General features: G+C 50.1%; 1 long non-coding RNA gene across 2 annotated transcripts; it reads left to right on the top strand.

Moving 5' to 3' along the window:
• The first annotated feature begins 933 nt into the window (after positions 1–933).
• Positions 934–4,565, top strand: LOC147999493 (uncharacterized). 2 transcript variants are annotated; one of them, XR_015643642.1, is made up of 3 exons: positions 934–2,930; positions 3,373–3,586; positions 4,327–4,565. It is a non-coding gene; the product is annotated as an uncharacterized LOC147999493 (long non-coding RNA). The 2 variants fall into 2 exon arrangements; XR_015643643.1 differs by having other exon boundaries at positions 1,219–2,930; positions 4,323–4,565.
• The last annotated feature ends 3,994 nt before the right edge of the window (positions 4,566–8,559 follow it).

The following is an 8,559-nucleotide window of genomic DNA, read 5'->3' as shown; positions in this document are numbered from 1 at the left end:
TCCCGTACAACCATCTGTAACTCCAATTCAAGGGGCAAATAATGCCCTCTTGTGGTCTCCATAGGCACCCGGCAGGCACGTGGTGTCCATGCATGCACACAGGCAAAACACCCGTGCACATAAAGAAGCACGACTTTAAATTTGATTACTGTGTATGCATGATGCGTGCCAAGGTCAGAGGACAACTTGCGGGAATTGGTTTCTGCCACCGATTAGCCTTGCCCAGCCCTGTCCCTATTTTTTATTGTGAGACACTTTCAGTAGTTTCCCTGGGTTATCCAGAGAACCGGTGGGGACCTGAGGAGAGAGGAGATTGGACCATTGGCTGAGGAACATATGAATCCAGGGTCCAGGATTCAGGGACTAGCCCATGGTCTGGGCTGGGCTGAGAACCTGAGTGGGGGTGTGCTGAGTACTGTGTGATAAGTACTGTACAATGAGCACCACATGTGAGTACTGTGTGCTGAGCACTGTGCATTGAGTACTATGTGAAAAAGTACTGTACAGTGAGCACCATATTGTGAGCACCATGATGAGCACTGTGCAATGAGTACTACATGATAAGTACTATATAAAGAGCACCACACTGGGCACTGTGTGATAAGCAATGTGGACTGGCACTGTGATAAGTACTGTAGAGTGAGCACCGTGTGCTGAGCACTGTGCATTGAGTACTCTGTGATAAGTACTATATAAAGAGCACCACACTGGGCACTGTGTGATAAGCAATGTGGACTGGCACTGTGATAAGTACTGTAGAGTGAGCACCGTGTGCTGAGCACTGTGCATTGAGTACTCTGTGATAAGTACTGTACAGTGAGTACCGCACATGAGTACTGTGTGATGAGCACTATGCAGTGAGCACTGTGTGATGAGCACTATGCAGTGAGCACTGTGGAATGAGTCCACCGAGGGCACTGTACACCCCAGGTTGGAGCCGTGATCTGGACTTTACCAGTCTTCACACTCAGAAGTTGTCTTCTCTGTCCTGTGTAGAATGCCACACACTCTGTCAGAGGCTCACCTTTCTTTCCCTTTGACATGGGACAAGTGTCTCAGGTCTGTTTCATAGAGCAGAGAAGGAACCTCCAGGTCCCTAGTAGCCCAGAGCTTCCCACAGGGCAGCACCCACAGCAGCACCCTCTCCATGTAGCCAGAGCCTCCGGCACACACTGTGGTTTCTGGGGGATTGCAGTGGTCTCCAGGAAAAGAGCAAACAGGAGCTTTGAGAACGAAGACTCCTCTCTGTTTCATACCGAGACGCCAGGGCGGTGGCCCTCTCCTGTGTGACACTTCGATCATACCCTCTGCCTTCACACACCTTTGTTCAAGATGGCTGCTTCAGCTCCACCTGTCGCCTCTATGTTTCCAGTCAGCAGGAAAGAGGACCATCTTGAAGGAAGGGCAGGGACTACAGTTAGTTGTCTGCTGTGTTTAGGGGATAAGACGACTAAATTCTTACCTTAATCTTATTAGCTGTAATGCGGTCACATGACCTCAGCTACCAGCAATGGAGGCTGGGAAGCTTGGCTTGATTTCTGGGTCTGTATACCTGGGTCCAGGGGCTGTTCCTGTGTGTCCCTAGTATTCACGGCACAGCCAGGACCGTAGGAGGGTTTCTGCCACTGGACAAATGTGTGCACGGTGTAGCAGAGGGACTAATGTAGGACTAACTGGGTCCAGTCCCATGATGTGGGACTGGTTGGGCGGCAACTTGGAGTCCATATTTTACCATGGCAAGGGTGAGGGTGTGAAATCTACAGAGATAGCTTGCCCTCCCTAGAAGCCAGGAGCCCTCTCCTTTTGCCTGGGTCATTTCATGATCCTACCCCTCTAACACCAGGCTAGCCCTTGCAGAGAACGTCCTGGGTAACCCTGGTCCATAGTCTTCATTCATTGACTACAGTCACTGGGACCTGGTTGGCTGCAGACAGCTGTGAGGAAAGGTCATCTTTTATAATTTGATTAGCAATGGATCCCTTAAACACTGGCAGATGGGAGTCCATTCACTTGTTTGGGGGGGTGAGAAGAAAAGGGGGCCTCCATATCCTTGTGGGGGACAGACATATTCCTGAACACTCACCCAGACCAAGAACTGAGGAGGGGGTCAGGAACCACCCACACAGCACCCCCAGACGGCATTGCAGCTGCGGCTCCTTAAGTCCTGCTTGGGGCAAAGGACTCACATCGCCTTCTATCCTGGCAAAAATGTGACAAAGGGCTCTGTCTTCCCCCTCTGTCCTCAGCAGAGGTAGAGAGGAGAAATCTGAGCCCTAGGAAGGTCTTCGAAGCTCTGCTGTCCCACTTGTAGTTTGATAGGAGAAATTAAGGCCCAGATGGTGGAGTCCCTCAGAGGCCCAGGAGAACGGGGGCTACACTACACCACATCGGATTCCTGGAAGGCTCGCCCAGAACGAGCACACAGGTCTCAGGAGTTCACTGTCCTGTCGCCAGGCCCTTCGGTTCCCAGCTTTGGTAGTTCTGCCACCATCTGTAGAGAGAAGGCCCCCGACTCGGGGCCCATCTTTATTTCCTCACGGGATGGGGCCGCTGTGGTGCCTGTGGCTTCTTAGAAAAGGTGCCCCGTGAGCCAGCGTCCCCACCCTTGGCACACTGTCTGCTCTGGTCCGGGGCCTCTCCAGCCCTGGATGTCTGAGGCTCTGTTTCCACCCATGACAGTGCCCTGGGGCTCTCTCTGCAGCTTACTTCAGCATTGAGTTACCGAGGAACCTCTGCCAGGAACAGAAACTTCGAGGCTCAAAGAACTGGGTGACCTCAAGGCATTCAGAGACAGCTGGACAGAGGACATTCACAAGCCTCAGGTCCAGTTAGGGTGGATATCTGGAAACGGGCTGACTTCTTCCCCATGTCTGCATCCCAAGAACGTCGCTCTGAAACTCCGAGGCCAGGGATGTGGCTCACTTGATAGGGTGAGTGCTCGGCACACAAGTCCTGGGGCCCACCCAGGGCATAAACCAGATATGACGGTGCATGTCAGCAATCCCGTGGGAGGTAGAGGCAGAAGGAGCATCAATTTGAGGAAATCCTGGGCTACCTGGCAAACTCGGGGCTAGCCTGAGCTATACCAGACCCTTTTCGTAATAAAACCCCAACTCCAATGAAAAGCCTGCTCCGAGACTCTGCATCTTACCCTCATTTCCTCCTCAAGAATGGAGGCTACCCTAGCCACCTTTGCCTGCCTTTCCTTTGGGGGTTGGTGGGCTACCTGGAGAGCCTGCCGTGCAGCCGAGGGAAGGGGTTCACAAGCTTGGTCCTTGCTCACCGTCTCTTCTGCCTGCCTAGGCTGATAACGGCTGCATTTAGACATAAGTGACACATTTTCCTTACATCTGCTCCAAATTTTCGTCTCAGAAATTAGAGTGCTCGGTTCCACGGTATTACGCGGCACTCCACCGGCCTGGGAGTGCAGAGCTGATTGGACGTCCCACCCAAAGGAGAGGCGGTTGGTTCAAGCTCTTTCCAGGAAATTGAGTGGAACACCCAAACTGACATCCAATATTAAATATTATATTTGTGGAGTTGTTCAGGAGAGTTCCCTGGCACCAGACATCTGGGAGAGAAACTTGTAAGTGGGGAAACTGAATGCCTCGTTGGAATGAGGCTCATCAGCGCTGGGAAATTAAATCATCACTGTACACGGGGCAGGGCGGGCTACGTAGAAAGGTAGGGCTATTAAAATATGATTAGCCCAACTGTATTTTGTCTCAAAAAATGTCATACACCATTAAAGTTGAAAAGACTTTGATGCCAGTACCCCTGGCAAGGACTGTGCCCCGTCAGCAAAATGGACCCCAGAACATTCTCTTGCAAATAGGCAGGCTCACCAAGCAGGGCAGGACCCAGAAAACCATAGCTGCACCCCCAAATCCAAGCCCCGCCGTTCACGAGTCTCAAGTGTTCCATGCATAGGCCAGGCAGATTCAGGAAGTAGGGCACAGGGCTGGGCCACCTGCAAGGGTGCAGCTTGGTGGCAGAGAACTTTCCCAGCATGGGTGAGTCCCTGAGTTCTGTCTCCAGCAACTCAAAACAAATGTGTTTCTGAAATCTGAATGATCAAGATTAATGGTATTTTAGAGTAGGAACAAAAACAAAAATGCTAAACCATTATTTGCTGTGATTGGCTAGCCTGTTTTGTTTTGTTTTGTTTTTATAAATAAAGTTTTATTAGGCTAAGGGCCAGGATCAGGGCAGGGCTGTCTAGGAAGGGTTTTATAAAGTCAGAATCCTATTTGGTACTTTAAAAAAATTTTGGTATTTTACTTGTTAGGGAGTTTTACAGTTTTGATTTATCTTTTTTTGAGGCAGGGTCTCCTGTAGCACAGGCAGGACATGAGATTACTATGTGGCCAAGAATGAGCATGACCTTGAATGGCTTCTTCTACTTCCTCCTTCCGAATGCTGGAATTATAGGCATTCGCAACCACTCTAATGGTGCTGGGAATGGAACCTGAGGGGGCCATGTTTTCTGGGCAAACCTTACACCCACTAAGCCCTAGTCTTCGTTCTTAACATTTTGACTTTAATAATAAAAAGTTGTCTTTGTTTTTTGTTTTGTTTTGTTTTGTTTTGTTGCTTTTTTTTTTTTTTTTGGTTCTTTTTTTCGGAGCTGGGGACCGAACCCAGGGCCTTGCGCTTCCTAGGTAAGCGCTCTACCACTGAGCTAAATCCCCAGCCCCTGCTTTTTTCTTTTTAAAGGACATTCTCTCCAGAGGTGAGGCTTGTGGCTTTTTCATCTAAATTTCAACGTATGAAATCAGATGCTCCCTTAACAGCTCACTCCAGTCCCTGCCCTGGCCAAGGGAAAGGCTTTAGGTCGTCTTCTCTTCCCAGCCAGGGTCTCCCAGGTCTCCAGCTCTGTCGTTGTTACTGTGAAAACCCTAGCCTGGTACTTAGAGGTTACCCAGAGGTTTCTGTAATTCTAAAACACCAATGCATCCACAGCCTCCCCACTACTGCCGGTACAGCTGTTCTCGGAAGCCTCTCTTTGGTGGTAGAAGGTGTCGTTCCATGGGTGGGATGTGGGGTTGGCACTTCTTGGCCAGGGTCACTAGGTGTCAGGAAAGAAGGGGGTTGGAAGTCCCACCCTGCATGGAAGTGACCCATGCTGCAGGAGAGAGGCCAGGTGCCATCGTGGAGACCACCTGCACTAGGCACCTGTGCTTAAACATCTGGATGTGGACAGCTGTGAAGACTCCTGGCATCTGGGAGGATGTTAGAGTAAAAACTGCCAAAGGCAGCTCTTAGCTCCTTCCTGAGCGTAGGCAATGAACCCTAAGAGCTGTGACACTCAGCAGCAGCTGGCTTTAGGGGACCCCAAACATCTCCACCCCAGGGCTCTGACATGGGAGTCCAGGTGACTTGAGTGGGTCCTAGGAAACCTGAAGTGACCCTGAAGGATGAGGAGGATATGGCTGACATGGTGAGTAGTCACCACCAACTGATCCAGGGTGGAGTTGCCTGGTGGTTTGAATTTCCTCTGTTGCTCAGGCTGGCCTTGAATGTTGTAACTTTGTATCCTCCTGCTTCAGCCTCCTAGGCGGCTGGGTTGACAGGCCTGCAGCCCCTGGCTTAGAGAAGCCGTCTCTAAGAGCTTTGCTAGTTGGAAGGAGGGGTCCAACAAGGCAAAGTTTGTATGCACATGCCCCAGGGAGTCCACTGTTCTCTTTACAATAGCGGGTATCGAACTCTGGGCTTTATAGCACTTAACAAGCTCTCTGGCCCCAACCTCTGGCCCCTGGAACTCATTACTTTGCATGCCAATTAAAAATAACTATAAACAATGATATCAATTCCTGGCCACATCCCATATTTACTGAACAGGAAGTGCTGACAGTGGGGAGTTCATTTTTGACCCCACTCGGGTTGCTCCAACAACCATGAACAGAGCCACAGAAATAGCTCTCTGACTAGGATACCTCACTAATACCTGGGAGGGGCTGCTTTGTACGTAGAAGCTCCTGGGTCCCTCCCCTGTGGTCTAAACGCCAAGGGCATACTTGGGCAGTATTGACTCCTAGATGCTCCCAGTGTGAGAATGGAATTCAGAAAGACCCACCATCTTCCTCAGAAGCCATCCATACCCTTCATTAGAAGAGGAACGGGAGGAGTGGGGGTCGTGGCCCACCCCCACCGAGCACATGGACATTAGACAGTGCTGAGGTTGGAGTGTCATCGAGGAAAGCTGTAGTTGGGGACATGGGATGAGTGACTATGTAAGGCTGGTTTTGCCTCCAACCACTGAGGGCTGGAAAAGGCCCAGTCATAACAGATTTGACCTGCTGCCTGCTGCTGATACAGACCGGAAAACAGCTCAAGAGACCCAAAAACTGAACTTGCAGCCCCGGCCTATCCCTGCTCTGGCTTGGTGGAGGCTGGCATTACTACTATGGTGAGGAGGAGTTGTGGTGACTCATGACCCTCCCTGCCAGAGCTTTCCCTTGATGATTTTGAATGAAGCCTCTTAGTTGCTGCAGAGTCCCTTGGAGTGTCCGGAACTCTCAGGCATGGTGGGGGCCACCTCCCATGGTTGTCTCCCCAACCCCCAGTCTTGGCTCCAAGTTTGTGGGAAATCTGAGTTCAGTGGGTTATTAAAGGGGACAGCTGAACCGGCATAGGATTTGGTTCAGAGTGTGTGCTTGGCTCAGTGGTAGCTGGAGGAGGAAGGGAAATGGAGTCACTTCATACACTGGGAAAATCCAGGCCATTAAATGTGGCATACGACTTCTCAGATTCAGCCTCCAGTCCTGGGATGACCTTGGAGAAATATACTGTAAATACCCTATGCTCTTAAAGAGCCTCAGTTTCCCCATCTGTGAAGTGGGAGGAATACCCCAGTGTCCTATGGAGTTTTCAAATATGAACTGAATTCAGGCCAGCAGAGTAAGCCACCCTGCCAAGGCACACTCCTGGCAAGTGGCACAGCTGCTGGAATTTGCTGTCCCCTCCCTCTGTCCGTCTCCCAGGCCGTGTCTTTTCTTTGTGTTTATTTTATTTTACCCATTGACCTGGTGTACCACGGTTATGTAACTGTGTGCCCTTTATGTAGCCTCTACAACCTTGCCATATAACTTTCTTCTTTTGAGAATGTTACACATGTACAATGTATCTTGATTATATCCACTTTCCATTGCCTCCTCCAGGTGTTCCCAGTTTCCCCTCATGTCCCTTTCCGGACTATGTATGCTTCTCCCCTTTATTTTAAATCTACATGTTCGGTTAGTGCTGCCCAAGAGTGCATGGGTGTGGGGCCATCAGAGCACGGGCGCCCTACCAGTGGTTATGCCCCCCAGGAAGAGTCACTCTCCCTCCCTCAGCCTATCAGCTGTAAGAACTCCTTATCCGGGGTGGAGCATCACAAGCCCCACCTCTCCTTATCTGTGCTGGAGCACTGTCTGGCTTGATTCTGTGCCAGTTACCCCCAGCTGTTTGAGTTCATGAGTGCAACAGTCACGTCCTGTCCAGAGGACAGCATTTCACAGCATCGCTCCATCTTCTTCCCATGTCCCTTTCCGTGATGTTCCCTGGACCTCGGGCAGAGACACGGTTGATACAGATGTCCTGTCTATGGCTGAGCACCCACTGTTAACATTTTCTTCATTCTTTGATCAGTTAGGAGTCTCTGCACTAACTACTGCCTCTTGCAGAAAGACGGTTCCCTGACCAAGGTTGGACGCAGCGCTAATCTATGGGTAGAAACGGAAATATTTACAAGGCATTTTGGTGACATGTCTATTAAACAAGACAACGGTAGTAGTAGGTTCTACCCTAGTGCCTATGACTTCCTGAGTCACCAGGATTTAACCAGATTTACAGTACCAGGCATGGATTCCCTCACATTAAACAGGCCTCCAAGTATAAAGTGGTTGGTTACTCCTGTATCCATTAAGCCACTACCACCAGGAGATACATTTTTTTTTCCAGAGCTGGGGACCGAACCCAGGGCCTTGCGCGTGCTAGGCAAGCGCTCTACCACTGAGCCAAACCCCCAACCCCCCAGGAGATACATCTTGATTGACAAGTAACTATTGTTACGGGTGGGCTCCACCACTGGGTAGGACATGGATGTCTCTTCTCTCCCAGCTCTCAAAGCACTTTTTGTTGTCATTTACTTGGTGGCTACGGATCTCGAGCGTAAAAAAAAAAATGTTCGCTGGGTATCTGTACTTCCCCTGAGAACTCTCTGCTCAGGCCCATGCTCTGTTTCTGATTGGCTCACACATTTGCTGATTTAAAGAGGCTTCCAGCTTCATTTCGGAAGCCTAATCCATTTAATGCCTCTGCTTCGGGTTTCAGTAATGAGTTTGAAGCACCACCCAGAAATACAAGTCTGATATGGCGAGGACCCAGAGTCTGCCTAGGAAATTTCAGCTGGATTAGAAAAAAGAGGGATCTGCACAGGAGTACATGGTGGACTGAGACTTGTTCCTCCACCCATCCATCCATTTCTTCTTTATCTGCCCATCTACTGTCTAACCTGCACATCTCTCATCTGCTTATCTGCTGTTAACCCATCACACACTCACCTATTAGCTTACCCAC

Source organism: Rattus norvegicus, chromosome 19 (assembly GCF_021556685.1).
Source record: "Rattus norvegicus strain SHRSP/BbbUtx chromosome 19, alternate assembly SHRSP_T2T, whole genome shotgun sequence".
Classification (NCBI taxonomy): Eukaryota; Metazoa; Chordata; class Mammalia; order Rodentia; family Muridae; genus Rattus; species Rattus norvegicus.
This window is presented reverse-complemented; position numbering and strand designations above follow the sequence as displayed.